General features: G+C 43.4%; 3 pseudogenes across 1 annotated transcript in view; 2 read left to right on the top strand and 1 right to left on the bottom strand.

Annotated features, from left to right (window-relative positions):
- The first annotated feature begins 1,383 nt into the window (after positions 1–1,383).
- On the top strand, positions 1,384–3,001 carry LOC147821083 (zinc finger protein 597-like; annotated as a pseudogene).
- Positions 3,002–5,178: 2,177 nt separating this feature from the next.
- LOC147821082 (small ubiquitin-related modifier 2 pseudogene) lies at positions 5,179–6,045 on the top strand (annotated as a pseudogene).
- Positions 6,046–6,117: 72 nt separating this feature from the next.
- The window catches only part of LOC110347552 (SAFB-like transcription modulator pseudogene), a 44,346-nt pseudogene continuing 30,062 nt past the window's right edge, over positions 6,118–20,401 (bottom strand). Inside the window, exon 5 of the transcript XR_015447690.1 lies at positions 6,118–20,044. The product of XR_015447690.1 is annotated as an SAFB-like transcription modulator pseudogene (transcript). The remainder of the gene's footprint in view (positions 20,045–20,401) is intronic.

Genomic DNA, 20,401 nt, shown 5'->3' with positions numbered 1-20,401 from the left:
ATATACGAAGAACAGAAAAAAATCAGACTCCCCAAATTCAAAGACCCAATTCAAAAATGGGTACCTGAAATGAACAGACATTTCTCAGACAAAGAAGTAAAAGCAGCAAATAAGCATAGGAAAAAATGTTCAACATCACTGGTCATTCGAGAGATGCAGATGAAAACAACACTGAGATTCCACCTCACCCCACAAAGAGTGGCTGCTATCAAGAAATCAACCAATAACAAATGCTGGTGGGGGTGTGGAGAGAAAGAAACCCTTCTCCATTGTTGGTGGGAGTGCAGACTGCTGCGATCTCTATGGAAATCATTGTGGAGATACCTGAAAGAACTAGGGTTGGAGGTCCCATTTGACCCAGCTATTCCCCTGCTGGGTATCTTCCCAAAACAATATGCTTTGAAAAGGGAAGGAGACCGCCCTGGAGAAGCTGTAATCCCCTCAACAGAGCCAAACTATATCCACAGTGGGGTGGGTGCAGGGGATTCCTAGCCAGAGATTCTTTACTCTTCCTCTGATGTGTCACTAGGAAGGTCAAATGTTTAGCCACGAGTTTCTAATTTTCCCACAGTATCCTACTCACTTGCTAGGAAGAAATTTATTACCATAAATTGAGTCAATTCTCAAATTCTACCTAAGGCCAAAGTGGTGTTTACTTACTGGGACTACAACAGGTCTCGCTGAACAAATTAGCCCACAGGTAAATCTCACTGCAAAATACAAGGGAATACCAGGTGGGGCAAATTCATCTATGCCAGGAAGTGTAAGACTAAAAGACCCTAGGTAATTTCCTAAGCAAAAGCAATATCCCATCACAGCAGAGGCACATAAAGGCCTTCAGCATTTCATAGACGGATTTCTCAAATATGGCCTAGTGAAATCGTGTCAGTCTCACTGAAATACTTCCATTTTCAACTTTCCCTGTAATACATCGCTTGAGAAAGTACAGGATTGTACAAGACCTCCACCTTACTAACGAGGCTGTCATTCCAATCAATCCTATGGAGGCAGATCCAAATATAAGTCCCTGCAGAAATCTAGGGCATACTAATTGCTTGTCACTCTTACAATAAAGACACATTCTGTTCCATCCCTCTGCCTCAGGACTCTCAGTTTCTGTTTGCCTCTGCATTGGTAAATCCCATGACAAGGGAGGAGCAGCAATAGCCTTGGGCTGTTCTCCCACAGGGGTTGAGAGACAGTCCTCACCTTTTTGCTCATGTGCTAGAAAAAGCCTGGAGGAACCTAAAGCTAAAAGGAAGAACCATGTTATACTATGAATGTAATAGTCTAGTGTGAAGGCCAACTGAGGAATGACCTAGCCATAACATTATATAAACTCTTCCCTTGCTAGCTAAGAAGGGATATAAAATTTCCAAAGCCCAGGCTCCCTTATGGCTTCTCCAACAGGCTTCCCTGACAGGTGTTCTTTCCTGTGTAGGGCGGGGCTCTCATTGCACCTGCAGCCCTTTGTGGGGATATTCCTATGGCGAATTGAAGAAGGTGTCCCCCACACCCCGGGATGGTTTCCATGCTCCAGAAATCTGATGCCCAGGAAGCAATACTATTTCAAGATGGCTGTGAATCTTTCTCAAGAGGAATGTGTAAGTCTGCACCCTGCCCAGAGGTCCCTTACCAGAGAGGTGACAGAAGGAGGGGAACTTAATGGGAGGGGAAAGCAACACTGAGGTTAATGAGCAATTAAGCCTAGAGTCCCTGGAACTTGAAGAGCTTTCCTTAGAAAACTACTCCACTGCTGCACCCCTAGGCCATTTACCCACAAGGGTCCTCTGAGGATGGAGTTGAAATTCCTGAAAAGAAAATCTCAGGTGGAACTTCGACTTACAAGCAAACATTAATCAGTATTTTCGTTACAATGAAAACCATATCCCATTAGTAGAACTGGCTCAATGCTTAGGAGTCAGATCACTTTCTGAAATTCTTGAGTTTCCCTGGGAAGAAGCCGAAAGAGTACAAGTGTCCTGAATGTGACCAAAGTTTCAGCGATAATTCATAGCTTGCTTTGCATCAGAAAATGCATTCAGGAGAGAAAAAGTATAAATGTGGTGACTTTGGGAAGACCTCCAATCGTAGAGCCAACCTGAGGACACACAGGAGAATCCACACTGGTGAGAAGCCTTAGAAGCGTACCAAGTGTGGTGCCACCTTCTGCCAGAAGTCACATCTGTCCCCACACATGAACAGCTACACTAAGGAGAAACCCTATACATGTGCTGTATATGGGAGAGGTTTTTTTTTTTTTTTTTTTTGGTACCGGGGATCGAACTCGGGTCCTTGCGCTTGCGCAGCAGGCGGTGAAACCACTGAGCTAAATCCCTGGCCCTGAGAGAGTTTTAGTTGGCTCCCAGGATTAGCGGAGCATCAGAAAAGCCACACTGCTGAAAAAGCATATGAATGTGCTCACCATGGTAAATCTCTTGGTCAGAAAACAAATCTGGCTTTGCATGAGAATACACACACACCAGCAACCCAATACCAGCACTCTCAGTGCGTGAAGACCTTCACACAACCTTCACACCCTGCCCTCCCTGGGAAGAGTCACAAGGAAGACTCTGAACACTACAGTACTGATGCAAACTTTTTTTCACTCTCCAGTTTCATGCCCTTACAATGTCTTGAATGTGACGTGAAGTTTCCCTGTTTCTCCGTGCTTGTTTCTCATCAGAACATTCACAGAGAAGAAAAGCCCTAGAAATGTGAAACATGTGCAGAGTTTTGCTTTGGATTCAGAAGTCGCATGCCACCAGAAGAGCTGCACGCAAGAGGACCCTTGTAAATGTCCTGTTTGTTGGAAGAATTTTAAAGCGAGTATGTGTCTTGTTACTCATAAGTGAACCCTCAGGAAAAACACCCGGTAAATACAGTAAGTGTTCAGTAATAAAAATAAACCAAATAACATCTCCAAAGTAAGGGCTCAAATATCGCTCCAAAAAGATCAGTATATGAAACATATTCTTACACCTGGAAAATGACAGCTATTTGGGATGAGAACGGGGCTGTGATCTTGGAGCTCCTGACACCAAACAACAGCTTCATTCCTTTCTGGGAATGGCAGGCTTTTGTAGGATTTGCCTACCTAATTTTGGACTGATGGCAAAGCCTTTCTATGAGGCAGTAAAAGGACCTGAGCCTGGGCCCCTAGCACGGAACAAAGAGACTGACCATGCCTTAAGAAAAATCAAGTGTCCCCTTGTGCTTCAGCAAGGGGATACCTGAATTAAAAAAGAAAAAACCTTCTTTCCCTATCAGAAAAGAGAGGAATTCCTTTGGGAGTCTTGATCCAAAGCCTAGGACAAGAACCCCCACCCAGTGGAATGCTTTTCCAAGAAACTAGAGAGGATGGCTGCTAGATGGCCACCGTGCCTGACAGCAATAGCACCCACAGCTGTACTAACTACAAACTAACTAGCTGTACAGAAGCTACAAACTTACCTTTGGGATAAAGACTAGAAGTTCTGATTCCCTGTCAGGTCAGAGCTATTCTGGGGAGAAAAGATTAACAGGGGAATGGTTCACTAAGTATCAGGCTATGCTCTTAGATACCCCGGAGGTTATTATAAAAACTTGCACTACCATTAATCCTGCTTCTTCGATGCCTACACGCCCAAAGGTTAGCCATTCTTGTGAACAAGTAATCTCCCAGATGTATGCAAGCAGGCAGGAAATTAGTGACCTGCACCTCCACGATCCTGAGGAGGTGTGGTTCACTGATGGAAGGACTTTTGTCTGAGAAGAATATCAAAAGGCAAGTTATGCAGTTGTAAGCTTACAACAGGTCACTGAAGCTAAACTTCTTCCCCCAGGTACCTCTGCTCAAAAGGCAGAGCTGGCAGCTCTTATGTGGGCGTGGACTTTATTTAAAAGCTGATAGGGAGGCAGAAAGGACAGCCTTACAGCCCCTTAAGACTCTAGCCTTATTCCTAATTCCTGAGCAACCTTTAAAAGCAGTCTATCCGCCCCAAGAGGATAAATAGGCCTTAGGACAAGGAAGAATTAGAAAGCAACTCCGGTAGTATTTAGGAATCCAACTGGTCCCTCCCAAAGGGATAGAGTGGAAGGCTATAAAAACACTTCATGATTCCTCCCTAGTGGGAAAAGATGCTGCACTGGAAATGATCACTCCACTTTTCACAAGACTAAGACTAGCAACAACCATCCCACTAGTCTGCAAAGCTTACCCACTTTGTGGCTACAAAAACCCGGACAAACCCAAACTGCCTCTCTTATAAGAACCTGTACAGAGGAGAGGGACCTACCTTGAGGAGAACTGGCAATTTGACTTTACCCACATGCTACCATGCAGAAGATTTACACAGATGTTGGTCCTCACTGACACCTTCACAGCTGGATTGAAGCCTTTCCTAACCATTCAGAAAGGGCTACAGAGGTAATTGAGGTGTTTCCTAAAGAAATCTTCCCAGATTTGGACTATCCCAGTCTCTCCAGAGTGACCATGGTCCTTCTTTTACCTCCCAAATAACCCAGGGAGTGGGGGAGCTTTTGGAATAAAGTACCCTCTTCATTCCACTTGGAGGCCTCAAACCTCTGGAAAGGTAGAGAGAGCCAACCACACCTTAAAGTGACCTGTGGCAAAACTTTGCCAAGAGACATCTGAGTCCTGGCTCAAATTTCTGCCAATAACACTCATGAGGGGTCCTAACGTGCCCCAAACTGGGCTGAGCCTGAGCCTATTTGAAATGTTGTACAGAAGTCCATCTCTGTGCTCAAATATGATAGTAGACCTAGAGACTCTTACCAGACTCTTACAATACCTCGTCAATCTGGGCCAAGGGCAATGAGCTATCCAAATGTATGGAAACAGAGTCCTACCAGCTCCTGGCCCAGGGAGAACACCCAATGTCCACCCTGGAGACCGAGTGCTTGTGAAAACTTGAAGAGAGGGAACAAGAGGAGACAATTAAAACTAAAAATCTAAAGGTCCTTTTAAGTCAATCTTGCCACACACACTATAGTGACAGTAATGGTGGCAAAGAGAGATAATTGGATTCTTCTAGATTAAAGTTAGCCTCACCTGAACTATCTAAAGAACAAGATCACCCAGAAAAAAAAGTTACTCTTTTGAGCCTTGGGAAAGACTTGAGATTTCCATTTAAAAAGCAAGACTGGCTCGGCCACCACTGCCGCCTCCTTCTGCTGCTCCTGGAGCTGCCTGTGTGCTCCTTCGGTGCGGTGCAAACCTGGTACCTCTTTTGTGAAGCGGCAGCTGAGAAGACTCGGGCGCTCGCTATGGCTGACGAAAAGCCCAAGGAAGGAGTCAAGACTGAGAACAACGATCATATTAATTTGAAGGTGGCGGGGCAGGATGGTTCTGTGGTGCAGTTTAAGATTAAGAGGCATACACCACTTAGTAAACCTAATGAAAGCCTATTGTGAACGACAGGGTTTGTCGATGAGGCAGATTCCGATTTGATGGACAGCCAATCAATGAAACAGACACACCTGCACAGCTGGAAATGGAGGACGAAGATACAATTGATGTGTTCCAGCAGCAGACAGGAGGTGTCTACTAGAAAGGGAAACTGCAACAACTCTACTCCAGAACTCTGTGCTTACAGACCAAAAATACATTCTCAATTAGAAAACTGCAATTTGGTTCCACCACATCCTGACGACTACAGTATAGTTTTCTCTATTCCTTCATTTACCCCTTCCCCATTCCTTTATTGTACATAAAGTATCTGGTGTATGTGCACAAGCATATTGCATGTTTTTTTTTTTTTACTAAATGGCCAACAATGTTTTGATTGACATCAGGTGGAGACGGGATGGGGGGATGCTGGTTCTGTGAAAATGATTCCCTCTGTCCATTAGTGGCATGCTCATCAGCTCTTATCTTTATATTCCAGTAAGTTATTTTGCTCTCACTGTTTTAACAGGAAAGACAACAACATAAAAATCCTTGCATACCTTGTTTGATTGGAGAATTTTAATGTTTTTCATTTATCATTGTAAAACCAAGGACAATTTTGTAACTTTTTTGTACGTAGCTGTTACATGCAGGGCCATCTGTCTTTATGTAGGAGTAAATTACTCTTTAAAAGAAAAAGAATCCTAGATAATTTCCCTTTAAGTCAAGTGTCTTGTTTTTTAAATAAACTTCTTGTTTAAAAAAAAAAAGCAAGACTCAAGTACTGTTACAGATAAGTAAACAAGATCATCCTAAGGCCATGCCTTTTTGACTCTTGATAATTTATCTGGCATTCCTCTCTGGCATACATTCTTCTCTACAGCAAGCATAGAAGTCTGGCTTGCTCCTCACACTTGGGCTAACAATAAAGTTTATCTCCCATCAGCTAAGCAGTTTGAGGATCACTAACATTTTTTTTCATTATTTTCTGACAGGTTTTGCTTTCTTCAATCCAGCCATGGACAACATCCCAAGGTATTTGGAGAGTACATAACCCCTAGTAGGCAGGCCCATTACCCCTCAAACAGGCTATAGAAGACCAAAGACTACCACTTCCTCAGCACCCCATAAAGATTTATGAGACTCATGTTTCTCAGACAGAAATGATGCAGAAGACGGGGTGTTATGGTTTGTGTCCAGATGTCCCCCCAAACCCTCATGCTGTCTGTTTCAGAGGTGGCTGGATCTAGGTATGTGATTGATTCATGGTGCAATGCCGGGATCAAGGGTGACAACTAAATCAGTCTACTGATTGGATTGGCTCTGCCCTCATCCCTGCAGCCTAGAGTATAAAAAGTGCAAAAAAAAAAAAAAAGCAGCTGAGTACTGTTATAGACTACGCTATCCTGTGGGATCCATGAACTGTCTCTTCTCTCCAAGGCCTGTCTGCCACACCACACTGCCTTGAAGCCAGGTGATTATGGACTAAAACCTCTGTAAACTGCGAGGTAAATTAACCCTTTCCACTTTGGCATCATCCACGTGGTGCTGGATTAAGGTGCACACCGAATAGAAGAGTTGTGGGGTCAGGAAGGTTTCCACGCAGCCTTCAGAGGCCTGGGGGGCCAGGCAGTGGGCCCTTGGGAAGGCAGTGTGTGAAGCTGTGAGTGTGAAGCCAGAGGTGCAGTGGAGACCCCAGAAGGTTGGAGAAGCCAGAAACCTGGATTTTGTAAGGAAAACTGCAAGGAAGGAGCACAAGTGTCCTATGAGAGAAGCTATGGGAGCTACAGTCACCTGAAGTGCTACAGGGGCGGAGCCTCCCAAGCATTTTGGAGTTCATATCCTTGTTTTTCAGGTGTGGATTTTTATTTTCACAAAAAGACAATGTCTTTCCACATACAAGTATTTACAAAACCCAACCGATTCACCAATCTAGAATCTGGGATTTTTCCACCTCTCAACATAGCTGGGAACATGGAAACATTAATACCCACACAATTCCTGCAGACGGGCTTCATCCATCCAACAGTACAGTTTACCCAAGCGTGCACTCACCTGAACAGCTCAGTCCGAGACTCACGGCGTTACCCTCATGGCCAAGGTTTCATTATCTATTTGGTTTCATTCCATGCAAACCTGAATAAGTGTGCTGCTATGCTAACCTGCAAATCAGTTCTCATTTTACAATTAAAAAGGTTCTCAACACTTTAGCAACTATACAGAATATGAAGGTTTATTTCAAAAAAGATTACATTTTTTTAACCAAGTCACACAGATGCACTTACTGTAACAGGACCTTCTGCAAAAATAGGTTACATAATACTCAGAAATGCAAAGAACAGTCTTACTCTCTAAAAATTAGACAGCAGACTTTTTAAGCTTAGACAGCCTTCAAAATGGAGGCCGACAATGCTTGGTGACAAGAAGAATGTCCAGAGCCTGGCACCACAGCGCCAATGCTGCAAATTACCCACTACCACACAGCTGCAAACTACGCCTCGTATTCACACAGCCTTCAGCAAAACAGCTTCGACTCCCATCTTTTCAAATGTGTATTGGTGCTGCAAGAAAGTAAAGTCGAATGATACACAAAACTATTACAAATTACAACAGAACTATTTAAACGTCTTCTCTAAAATTGAGAAAAGCAATCATGTTAAATTTTTTTAAAAAAAGAAAATAAAAAGTCTGACAGAACTCTCAAGCAGGTCAGAGGGTTCTCTTCTTAAGTAGTCAAGTAAAGTTTATAGGAGATTTCAATAAATTATCTTGAAGCCATGGCAGAGAGCTCATTTTCAAAATCGCCGTGGAGGTCCCCCCCTTAAATGGCTTGAATCCAGAGCCACTTCCTCTCGGCATGGAACTGCCCCCGACCTGTACAATTCTATTATTTGGAGATGCATTACTCGAGTGCTGCTGGCTCATCATGCCTGCGCCTGCCCGGCCATCACCCATTCGCCTCGTGTCACAGTAGCCAGGCCCTTGAGAAGGTGGACCATGCCACTCTTTCCGTGGTCCACTTGTGTCCCATCCACGGCGATCAACCACGTGTCGTTCTTCAGGGTAGTGCTGGGCTCCACTGCCCGGTCTGAGATGACTCCTCTGTCGCTCTCTCGGCCGCCGCCATACCCAGAAGCATTACTTCAACTCCCAGGCGGAGCACCCCTCACACTGTGTCCTGACACGTCCCTGCCAGAGCGCTCTGGCCTTTCAACTCTTGCATCCTGCTTGTCAGCAGACATGCTCCCTTCGCCCTTCCAGGAGGTGGGTCTGGAAGGGTTGGGCCCGGCCTCCCGGGGGTGTCTTGGGTGCGCCATGTCGGGCCTGTCGTGCATGATCGCTGTTCTCCTCTCCTCTCGCTCCCCTCGCACATCTCTTCTGTCTCTGTCTCTAAGTTCATTTCGTGCAGGAGGCGGCTCACTTCTTCTTGAATCACTGAAATTTGGGGGGTATCTCTCAAAGCTGGGATCGTCTCTTCGTGCAGTTGGCCGTGCTTTTTTCCCTTCACTCTGACCAACAAAGCGTTCCCGCCTATCAAAAGAGGAAGACTGTGCTGCTTGAGCTGTCAGGAAACCTGCCCCTCTCCCGATGATCAAAGTCATTAAATCTGTTCTGTTGGCAAGAGCAGTCGGAGCTGTGGCTGAATTGGCCATCTGTATCTAGAGACAACTTTTTATTCTCACTCCAGTAAGGATCATCTCGCCTATGATCTACACCACATGGGCGTTTCAGAGAATTCCTTTTTTCTTGTTCATAACAAAGTTGCTGCTACTGCCTTCTGAGTTCCTCTCGTTCTTGAGCAATCCTTTCAGCTTCCTTATGCCCTTCCTGTTCAATAGGAATGCGTTCCCTTTCCAAGCGGTGGCGTTCCATTCTCTCCCACTAGTTTTTGCCTTTCCATTTCTAGGCGCTCTCTCTGTAAGCGTTCCCGTTCTTCCCATTCACGAATTATTCTAATTCGTCCTCGCTCTCCATGCTCTCTTTCTGCAATCTCTCTTCATCTTCGAAGTTCCATTGCTCGTCCGCAGCCTTTCAAAACCAACTAAATGTTCTCTCAATCTCTGTTCTTTCATCTTTCCATAAGGCAAGATCTCTTTCCTTCTGTAGTCTTTGCCCCTCTTTTTATCTAGGCTAGCTCTCTCCTTTTCCTTGCTTCTTGCATGAATTTTCTCATATCCTCCTCTTCTTGATGGCCTGCAATGATCTCCCTTAGTTTGGTCTAGAATTACCGTATGTCCTGGACTCTTTGAACTTATTCGTTTCTTTTCTTCATTTTTTTTAATCGATTCTGAAATCTGGCCACTTGCTCCATTATCATTCTTCTCTTCTTTACTTTCCATTTTCTTATTATCCCTGCTTTCTTTTTTCTCAGATTTTATGGATAATCTCTTCTCTTCTTTCTTGACAGAGGTTTGTGTCTTGCTACTTCTATCATTCATATTCTTTTCATCTCCGGAACTTCTTGAACTACTCTTTTCATCATTTTCTTTCTTCATTTCTTTCTTAGAAGGATCACCTTTCACCTTCTTCACAGAAATCAGCTGGCCATGCAGTTCACTTCGATGAAGATGTGCAATACATCTGGACACTTCTGTGCTTGAAGACATAGTGACAATACCATAGCATTTTGCCCCAGGACTTCGAGCATTTGTAACCACCTTTGCACTCAGCACCTTTCCATATTTGCCAAAGAGATTCTTCAAATCAGCAGCTTTGGTATTAGAAGAAAGTCCACTAACCCAGATAGTTTTAGTTGAGCTTCCACTGCTACCACTAGTACTACTTGTACTTCCTTTGTCATCTTTAGATGATGTCTTGCTGTCTTTAGATTCCTTGGAAGAGCTCTTTGCTTGACCACAGGCCCCAGTAGACGAGGGCCCTTTCTTCAAAGTATCCTTTTCTTTGTCTCCAGATTCTGCTTTCTTAGAACTTTCTCTGGCTTCCTTCTCGACAGGATCACCCTTCATGAAGTCTTCCTTCTGACCATCTTTATGGTTCACATTCATCTCATAATCCTTGGTTTCCTTCTCCGGCCTCTGTGCAACGACGTCCTGCCCATCTTTTGGCTTACTTGCTTCAGAATCTGTAATTTTCACATTTTTACCTGTTTCTAGGAGGTCATCACCATCAAAATCCGGAGTGATGGCATCTTCAGCCTGGACTGTGACCGAGATGTTGTCATCCTCAGCTTCCTTCACAGTCACATTAGCTTCCATCTCTTCGTGAGCTGTGTGATCAGCTCCAGCTAGGTTCCCTTCTGAAGGAAGAGATTTAGATACTTCTTGTGTACCATCACCAGAACCTGCTATATCTTTCTCATTTTCCTCTTCCTCGCCATCTTGGGCTGTTAGAAAGGTATCATCTTCACCTTCTTGAGCTTCAATGTCCTGACTTTCGATGTCCTCTTTTTCTGCATCTTCCTTTGCTTCTGCCTCTATTAATTCATGAGCTCTCTTGTTCTCTTCAGCAGAAAGTAACTCCTTGGAATTCGCATTTTCTTCTTCATTTTCACCAAATTCTTCAGGATCCTTTATTTCGCCACTTTCGTCTTGTTCATGTGCCTCTTGATTCTCCAATTCACAGTCCTTGACAAAAGCATCGTCTTCCACAGAAGCATCTCCACTCAACTCATCTGCTTCTTGTTTTTTACCTTTGCCTTTGGTTGGTTTCTTGTTTGGAGTATCAGTTGAAACAGTTAATTCAATATTATCTGGATCGCCTCCTTCCTCTTCAATAGCGTGCTTCAGTCGGGAGACCAGCACAGTCTTGACTCCGTTGATGTCCAAGTTCCGCCGCTTCAGCTCGGACTTGAGGTCAATGACCCGCAGGCCGGCGATATTCTTGCCTTCAGCCGACCCCACGGTACTGGCGGTGGCGGCCATTTGGGAGAGCAGCGCGCCGCTGAGGCAGAGAGCAGGCTGAGGGCTGCGGTGGCGGCGGCGGCGGCACCAACTTCCTCCCAGACCTCGGCGGCCGGCCGGGGGGGGGGGGCGCCGCACCTGGAGTTCCTATCTTGCCATAAACTGCCTCGGATGCTGGACATGGAACCACAGGATATAATGTTTGCCTTGGGGGAATTTGGTCTTGCTTTGTTCCCATTCTATATTATCCTCATCTCAAACTCTGGGAATGGAAATGTCTATCCTGTGCCATTGTTTGGAGGTTCTCTTCATTTGGACAAAAACTTGCAGGTAAGTTTGCTTTAAATCTCAGAGGAAACTCTGGAATTGAACTTTTCAGCACTCCTGAAACTGTCGGGACTTCGGGAACTCTTGGAGATGGACTAATGGCATTTTGCATAAAGGAATGTGCATGAGTCTTTTGGGGGCCAGGGGAGGAATGTTATGGCTTGTGTCTAGATGTCCCCCCAAAGCCTCATAGTCTTTTTCAGAGGTGGCTGCATCTAGAGTGTGTGACTGATTCCTGGGGCAATTCTGGGATTAAGGGTGTGTGATAACTAAATCAGTGCACTGATTGGTTTTGCACTGCCCTCATCCCGGTAGCCTAGAGTGAGCATAAAAGGGCCAGACAAAAGCTGCTCAATACCCTTGTTGCCTTTGCTACTCTGTGGGAGCCAAGAACTGTCTCTCCTGTACATGTCTGTCTGCCATGCCACCCTGCCTTGGAACCAGCCGATTATGGACGGAAGCCTCTACAAACTGTGAGCTAAAGAAACCCTTTCCCCTTTCACTTTGGGGGTTGGGTATTTTGTCTAAGAAACAAGAGAAAGAGGGCCAGGGATTTAGCTCAGTGGTGCTGCTGCCTGCCTCGAAAGGGCAAGGGCCCGAGTTCGATCCCCAATACCAAAATATAAAAAAATAAACAAGAGAAAGTAAGTACCCCATAGGCCATGGCAAAAGAAGCTGAGAAGAGCAGGACCTGTCAATTACAAGATCCAGGACAAGGATAAATAATTCCCAGGACCCCATACGTGACCCTTCTCACAGGCTCATACAAGGCATAAAAGATGAGATGCCACAAGGAGCCTGCTATCCTGATTTCTCATGGTAGCCCACCCTGCGTGTCCCAGATGCTGAGTACAATTTTACCTTTGCTTTTCATCATTTTCTCTCTTTGTTTGGCTTAAGCTCCTTTTGCAGAGCTAGCTATTCCCATATCCCTTTACCCCTCACTTTTCTAATGAACTTTTGGCACCCTTTTAGGCTCGTCTCTTCCAATTCTTTGTTCCAGGCAAGAAAGTCCCGCAATACGCTTAATTGGCCAGCCACTTCTAAAGGAACTACATGACAATACAACTGCATCCCCTTTCCCCGAATTAGGAGACCTCAAGATTCCTGACACCTGATTCCACCGAAACATTGATTTCAAAGCACAGAACCCTGACTGCAGGGCACCCTGGATTTCATGCCTGGATCCCAAATATCCCAGGACCTGGAGTCAGCCAATGTGCAGTTCCTTTGCGACTGCAAACAGGGAATTTCAGGCATTTCAGCAGGATGTCTGGGACAGTAATGGAAGGACATACCACCAATGGCAGCTCACGTTCTTATGTCTCTGCCAGTAAGCACGGTTCCTATAAATTTGCAGGCTGAGTGGTCACTTCAATCAATGCCACGAGCTCCACAGAACAGCACTTGCTTCTCACAAATTTCTTTTTTCCTGAACCCTTTAAGAGGAACAAAAGCCACCTTAACTTGAAGCATTTTTCAGACTCTAACTCTTATGCAAAATGAACCAGTCATTGTAAAACTCTAACCAACATCCCAATCTCTCCCACCTCATAGGAAAGGGGGCATAAGAACCTGCTCCCACAGAAAACAACTTTGAATACCACAAGGCCCCACTTACCATTTCACGTTGACAATGTGCACTGTTGTAATGCAGGTATGAGCGAGGGGCAGGAGACACTGCCTTGAACAAACAATGCCTGTCACGAGTTTAACAGCAAAGTCCCATGTCCTCAGTGTGCAAGAGCAGCTCTGCACATTGCAGTTACTGATGCCAGACCATTCACACTCTACACTGTGACACCCTGAACAAAGGGCCAGTGCCAATGGGGCATTTCACGTTTCCTCATCAGAGCAGTCCTCTTTGCCTCTGAGCTTCTAAAGTCTACTGTCCCAGTAAATAACAGAGGGTGGCTGGGAAACCACATGTGAAAGCCACTTACTACAACCTGTAGTTTATACTGTTCTATTCCGATATTTGTACTGCTACTCATTGCCTGTATTATCTCAGCATCACCATACTCAGAGAAAAGGGGAGAGAAGTTTTAGTAGTTGGTCCACCAAAATCTTCCTGTTGAAGGTACAAAACCATACTTAAGAAGCCTTTTTGGCATAGGGATGTGCACTAGTGGGAGACAGACGGGATAGCCTGGGCAAAGGCTGTGATCTGATACTAGGACCATTACAAGACTTCACTAGGTGGGCATGGTGGCCCACACCTGTAATCCCACCATGGAGGAGGCTGAGGCAGGAGGATCTTCCTGAGGTGGAGGCCAGCCTGCGCTACATAGTGAGTTCAGGGCCAGCCTGAAATACACAGGGAGACCCTGCCTCAAAACACCAAAAAAAAATTAAAAAGCTTTAGGGGTTCTGTGATTAAAACCAGAGGATGTGCAGCTACATAAACCTGGACTGAGTCCCCGAACTATAACATTTTGGATCAGTCACCACGGCAAGGCAGTAATCTGTTCCATAAATCTTTAACTGAGTCTTTATGATCCACTCTTTTTTTGACCTTTATGAGTAAGAGATATGCAAAAAACATTCAGAGATAAACCTGAGTATGTCCTGGAATATGTCACACCGAGAACTTGCAGTACACTTTACTGCTCACACTAGTGAGTGGGCATTCTCACCCACATGCCTGAGGAAATAAAAGTGCCAAGGCTGGCCTAGGCATGCACTCTCTGGAATGGTCCACGAGCAGAGATCCATTCTGCATTCAGAGGACTTGCATCTCCTTTTTCATGGATATCCTGACTCCTGACAGCAGAAGACACCCTTGAAGATCCCTCTGCCTCAAGACTCCTTCCTGAATGCCAGTGCTCAGCAGAATTACCCGTGAGGCCATGAATCAGGAGGACTGTGCCACCCAGAGGCAGAGGAATCCAGCGCACATTTCACACGGAGGGGGAGGAGGCACAGCTCCACTTCACTGTCACAACTGCTTTCGAACAGCAAATGAGCTGCCCTTGATTGCAACACTATTGTCTGCTTCAGAAACTTGGGTGTAGAAACAGATTTTTGGGGGTGTCTAAGACCTTAGTTTTTCACTGGGTGGGAAATAATAAAGACCCTCATCACCTAAAGATGTCAAATAATTTGACATCTCTAATAATCTCTAATATAATACATTGGAAAAGGTCTTACATCAAAAAGGAGCTAAAATACATTATCAGCATAAACAAGAAAAGAAAGAAAAGAATTGTTGAGCAAAGAAACAAATCACAACCAAAGGAAAGCCCATCAGAATCACAGCAGACTTCTCAGCACAAACCTCAAGTTAAGGAGAGCCTGGAGTCAAGTATTTCAAGCCCTAAAAGAAAATAACTTCCAACCTAGGCTGCTGTAACCTGCAAATTTATCTTTCAAAATCGATGGGGAAGTTAGATACTTCCATGACAAAGAACACCTGAGAAATTCCATGAACACCAAACCAGCACTCCAAACAATTCTAAACAATATTCTCGGAAAAGACGATGAAGGTCACAACTCTATGAGGCCCAACAGATTGAAGCCACCAGGCAAGGTAAGAAACTGAAGGGAAAGGGGGAAAAGAAAAAATAAAAGCGCCAACAACAGTAAAACATCATGAAAAAGATGAGTCAATATCTAACAATTATAACCATCAATGTTAATGTTCTCAATTCACCAATCCAAAGAAATGCACTGGCAGAATGGATTAAGAAGCAAAATCCAGCAATATGCTCTATACAAGAAACACACCTAACTCAAAAAGAAATTCACAGACCGAAAGTCAAAGAATGGAAAACAGTTCTCCATGCAACAGGAACCTGGAAAAAACCGGGGGTAGCAATCTTATTTGCAGACAAAACAGACTTCAGACCCAAACTAATTAAGAGAAACAAAGATGGTCACTACATCCTTGTGAAGGGAACAATCCAGGAGGAAGAGATGACAATCATAAATATATATGCATCAAATACGAATGCCCCAAATGATACAAAACAAATATTAACGGACATGAAAAATCAAATAAGCACTAATACAATTGCAGTGGGGGACCTCAATACCCCACTATCACAAATAGACAGCTTATCTAGGCAAAAATCAACAAGGACATTCTAGAAATGAACCAAGCCTTTGAATTAGTGGACTTAATAGATGTCTACACAGTGTTCCACCCCACAAAATCAGAATATACATTCTTTTCGGGAGCACACGGGTCATTGTCCGAAACAGACCAAATGCTAGGTCATAGGGGATGTTTAAGTAAATGCAAAAGGACTGAAACTACTCCCTGTTTATTATCAGACCATAGTGCAGTAAAACTGGAGATCAATAGCATAAGAAACTGCAAAACCCTCACAAACACATGAAAATCGAATAACAATATCCTGAACCACCAATGGGTCACAGAGGGAATTAAAGAAGAAATTAGACACTTTCTACAAGTAAATGATGATGCCAGTACAACATACAGGAATCTATGGGGCACAATGAAAGCAGTTCAATGTGGGAAATTCATAGCAGTGAATGCCTATACTGGGAAAACAGAGAGAGCTCAAATAAACAACCGAATGTCGAACCTCAAACTCCTAGAAAAACAAGAGCATGACAAAGCCAAAGCTCACACAAGAGAGGAAATTATAAAGATCGGAGCAGAAATCAATGCAATGGAGATTAAGAGAATGATACAAAAAAAAATCAATGAATCCAAGAGTTGGATTTTCGAAGGAATAAATAAAATCGATAAACCCTTAGCCAACCTTATCAAAAAAAGGAAGGAAAAGACTCAAATCCACGCAATTAAGAATGAAAAAGGTGAAGTCACAACAGATCCAGCAGAAATCCAGAGGATCATCAATACCTACTTGGAGAACCTGTACTCTAATAAAATGGAAAACACAGAAGAAATGGACAGCTTCCTAGATACATACAAATTACCAAAGTTAAATGAAGATATAAACATTTTAAACACCCCAATTTCAATGAGTGAAATTGAAAACGTAATTACATATCGACAACAAAGAAAAGCCCAGGTCCTGATGGCTTCACTGCTGAATTCTATGAGACATCTAGAGAAGAACAATCACCATTACACTTTAAACTCTTCTATGAAATTGAAAGGGAAGCAATACTTCCAAATCCATTCCTGGAAGCAAGTGTGACTTTGATTCCAAAACCAGGGAAAGACCCAACCGAAAAAGAGAACTACAAGCCAATCTCCCTAACGAACACAGATGCAAAAATCCTCAACAATATACTGGCAAACAGAACACAGAGGGTCATCAAGAAGATCATACACCCTGACCAAGTCAGATTTATCTCAGCGATACAAGGATGGGTCAATGTAAATCATTAAATGTAATACACTATTTTAACAGAGCCATGGACAAAAACTATATGATCATCTAAATAGATGCAGAAAAAGCATCCAAAAAAATTCCAATACCCATTCATGATAAAACTTCTACAGAAAATTGGAATAGATGGTCTATATCTCAACCTGATTAAGGCTATATGTGGAAAACCAACAGCCAACATCATACTAAATGGTCAAAAACTACAAACGTGCAGGCTAAAATCAGGAACAAGACAAGGATTCCAACTATCACCACTCCTATTCAATATAGTTCTGGAAACATTAGCCACAGCAATTAGATAAGAGAAAGAAAAGGATTAAAGATAGGAAAGGATAAAGTGAAACTGTCATTGTCTGCTGACGATATGATGCTCTACATAGCACATGCAAAAAACTCTGCCAAAAGTAGTCTAGACTTAATTGACAGATACAGTAGAGCAGCTGGATACAAGGCCAACCCTCAAAAAACAATAGCCTTCTTGTACATAAATAACAGCGTCACTGAGAGAGAAATTAGGGAAACAATTCCTTTCACAATAGCATCAAAAAAAAAAAAGGTAATATCTAGGAATCAATCTAATGAAGCAAAAGACCGCTACAGTGAAAATTACAGCACACTGAAAAAAGAGATCAAAGAGGATATAAGAAAATGGAGGGCCGGGGATTTAGCTCAGTGGTTTTGCTGCCTGGTGCACAAGCGCAGGGACCCGAGTTCGATACCCGGTACCAAAAAAAAAAAAAAAAAAAAGGAAATGGAAAGACATCCCTTGCTCCTGCGTAGGAAGAATCAATATAGTGAAAATGGCCATACTTCCAAAATGCTATATAGATTTAATGCCATGCCGATTGAAATTCCAACACTATATTTACAGACCTAGAGAAAACAATACAAACATTCATTTGGAACCAGAAGAGACCTAGAATAGCAAAAGCATTATTAGGCAACAGAGACATGGCAGGGGGTATCACAATCCCCAACTTGAAACTATACAACAAAGCTACTGTGATAAAAAGAGCATGGTACCGGCAAAGAAACAGACCCGCGGATCATTGGAATAGATTAGAAGAGCCAAAAAAAAAAAAAAAAAAAAACTCCAGACATACTCAGCCACCTCATCTTTGAAAAATGTGACAAACATCCTCACTAGAGGATAGATAGCCTCTTTAATAAATGGTGTTGGAATAACTGGATTTCATCCTGCGAAAGATTAAAACTAGACCCATATCTATCACCATGCACTAAACTAAGATTGAAGTGGATTAACAATCTAAATATTAAAACAGAAACACTAAACTCGCTGGGAGATAAGTTAGGTAGACTCTTGAAGACATCGGCATAGGAAAAGACTATGAACAAAATCTCAGTAGCACGGGAGCTAGCTCAAAGAATCAACACCTGGAATCTCATCTTACTAAAAAACTTTTTCACTGCAAGAGAAACCACCAACAGAGCTAAGAAACAACCTAAAATGTGGGGAAAAATTTTAGCAACTGTACCTCAGACAAAGCACTGCTATCTAGAATATATAAAGAACTTTAAAAAAATCAGACCTCCCAGATTTAAAGACCCAATTCAAAAATGGGCATCTGAAATGAACAGACATTTCTCAGACAAAGAAGTAAAAGCAGCAAATAAACATATGAAAAAATGTTCAACATCACTGGTCATTCGAGAGATGCAGATGAAAACAACCCTGAGATTCCACCTCACCCCAAAACGAATGGCTGCTATCAAGAAATCGACCAAAAACAAATGTTGGAGGGGTTGTGGGAAGAAGAGAGGAACCATTGTTCCTCTCTTACTCCACTGTTCCTCTCATTACTCATTGTTCATCATTCACTCCTCTCATTACTCCTCTCTTACTCACTGTTCCTCCCCTACTCCATTGTTGGTGGGAGTCCAGACTCGTGCAACCACTGTGCATATCAGTATGGAGATACCTCAAAGAACTAGTACTAGAGGTCCCATTTGACCCAGTTCTTCCCCTGCTGGGTATCTTCCTCAAAGAATTGAAAAAAATCATATCACAGTGATACACATACACCTATGCTTCTGGCGGCACAGTTGTAATAGTGAAAGTTTGGAAGCAGCCCAAGTGCCCATCAACAGGTAACTGGATAAAGAAGATGTGGATTTTTTATAAAATGGAGTACTACTCAGCCATAAAGAATGAGAAACTAAAGGAATATATAGCTAAATGGATGCATATCGAGGCCATACTCTTCAGTGAAATAAATAGGACACACATGGGTAAATACCGAACAGTTTCTCTGGTGTGAGAAACTGAAAGTGTAAATGATGATTAAAATGAATAACTGATAATGTGAAACAGGAAGAAAAGGTCCAAAGGGGTAGGGGAAGTAAGAGGGGTAAGGGAAAGGAAAGAAGGGAAAGGAAAAATTATGAGAAAAGGAAAAAATGGAAACAAAGTCCATGTAAATAGGGAAGGGTGGACAGGAAATGGGGAAAAAATAAGAACCGAGATATATCACATAAAGGCACAAGCACCCAACGATAAATGTAAATGTACTCTATACGTGAACTGTACCAATAAAAGAATCTAAGGGGAAAAAAAGCAAAAAGAAAAAAAATAAAGAAAACAATTGTCAATAATCTGGGTAAAAGCCACACACATCAGTCCCTGTGAAAAAAGGATAGACGAATTGGATTCCCAAAGAATTTCAGAGTCTCTCATCTCACCTTTTGAATAAATAGTGCTGACAGTAGAAAATCAGAGGAAAAGCAGACAGTAAAAGACTCTTTGAGAATATCTGATAGACAAGTGTACATTTCTCTCTTCCTTTTGAAATTACCCGGTGTCAGCAGCTGAAGTTCTACACATCACCCCACCCGGAATAGAAGTGAATTCACATAAGGAGAGAATGAGCAGAAACTTCTCTGGCGCTGCCAAGTAACAGGCCCTTCCTCTCCAGACCTCCTAGTTTACAAATGGTGCCAAGTCCTGATGGCTGTGGTTAGCTGAGCCCTGTCAGCCTCCATGGGAAGAGTCCAAGCTGGGCAACACAGGGTGAGTCTCAGAAGATGAACAACCTCAGGGTCCTGGCTTTTTCTGCCCTCACAGCAGGATTTGTGTGGTGGCTTCCAAGGTGTCCAGGTAACCACTGAGGAGGCTTCTTGTCCTAGAAAAGGAAACATATATGTAACTGACATTGAGGCAAAGTTTGATGAGCAGCACACAGGTGGGCCTGCAGTGGTAAGAGAAGGAGTTAAAGCACCCACCCCGACAATCTTTCCAATATGTGGGATTCAGGAACTGAGACACCAGAGCCTGGGCACCTGCTGTGTGCTGGAGTCATCCCAAAGAGGACTGCAATTGATTCTCACAGTACCTTAAATACCAGCTATGATTGTCACCGTGCCAATGAGGGAACTGAGGCTGGAAGATGACAAGTAGAACGGCCCCTGGAGACTGAATTATTTTCAAGCAGAGAACTGCAACGATGAAGACTCTGAATGGGTGCTGGCCCGTGTATTGT

This window comes from Heterocephalus glaber, unplaced genomic scaffold (assembly GCF_053883595.1).
Source record: "Heterocephalus glaber isolate CG9 unplaced genomic scaffold, H.glaber_assembly_v1.0 deba00001765, whole genome shotgun sequence".
NCBI classification, from domain to species: domain Eukaryota; kingdom Metazoa; phylum Chordata; class Mammalia; order Rodentia; family Bathyergidae; genus Heterocephalus; species Heterocephalus glaber.
Note: the sequence above shows the minus strand (reverse complement) of the source record. Positions and strands in the feature narration are given on the sequence as shown.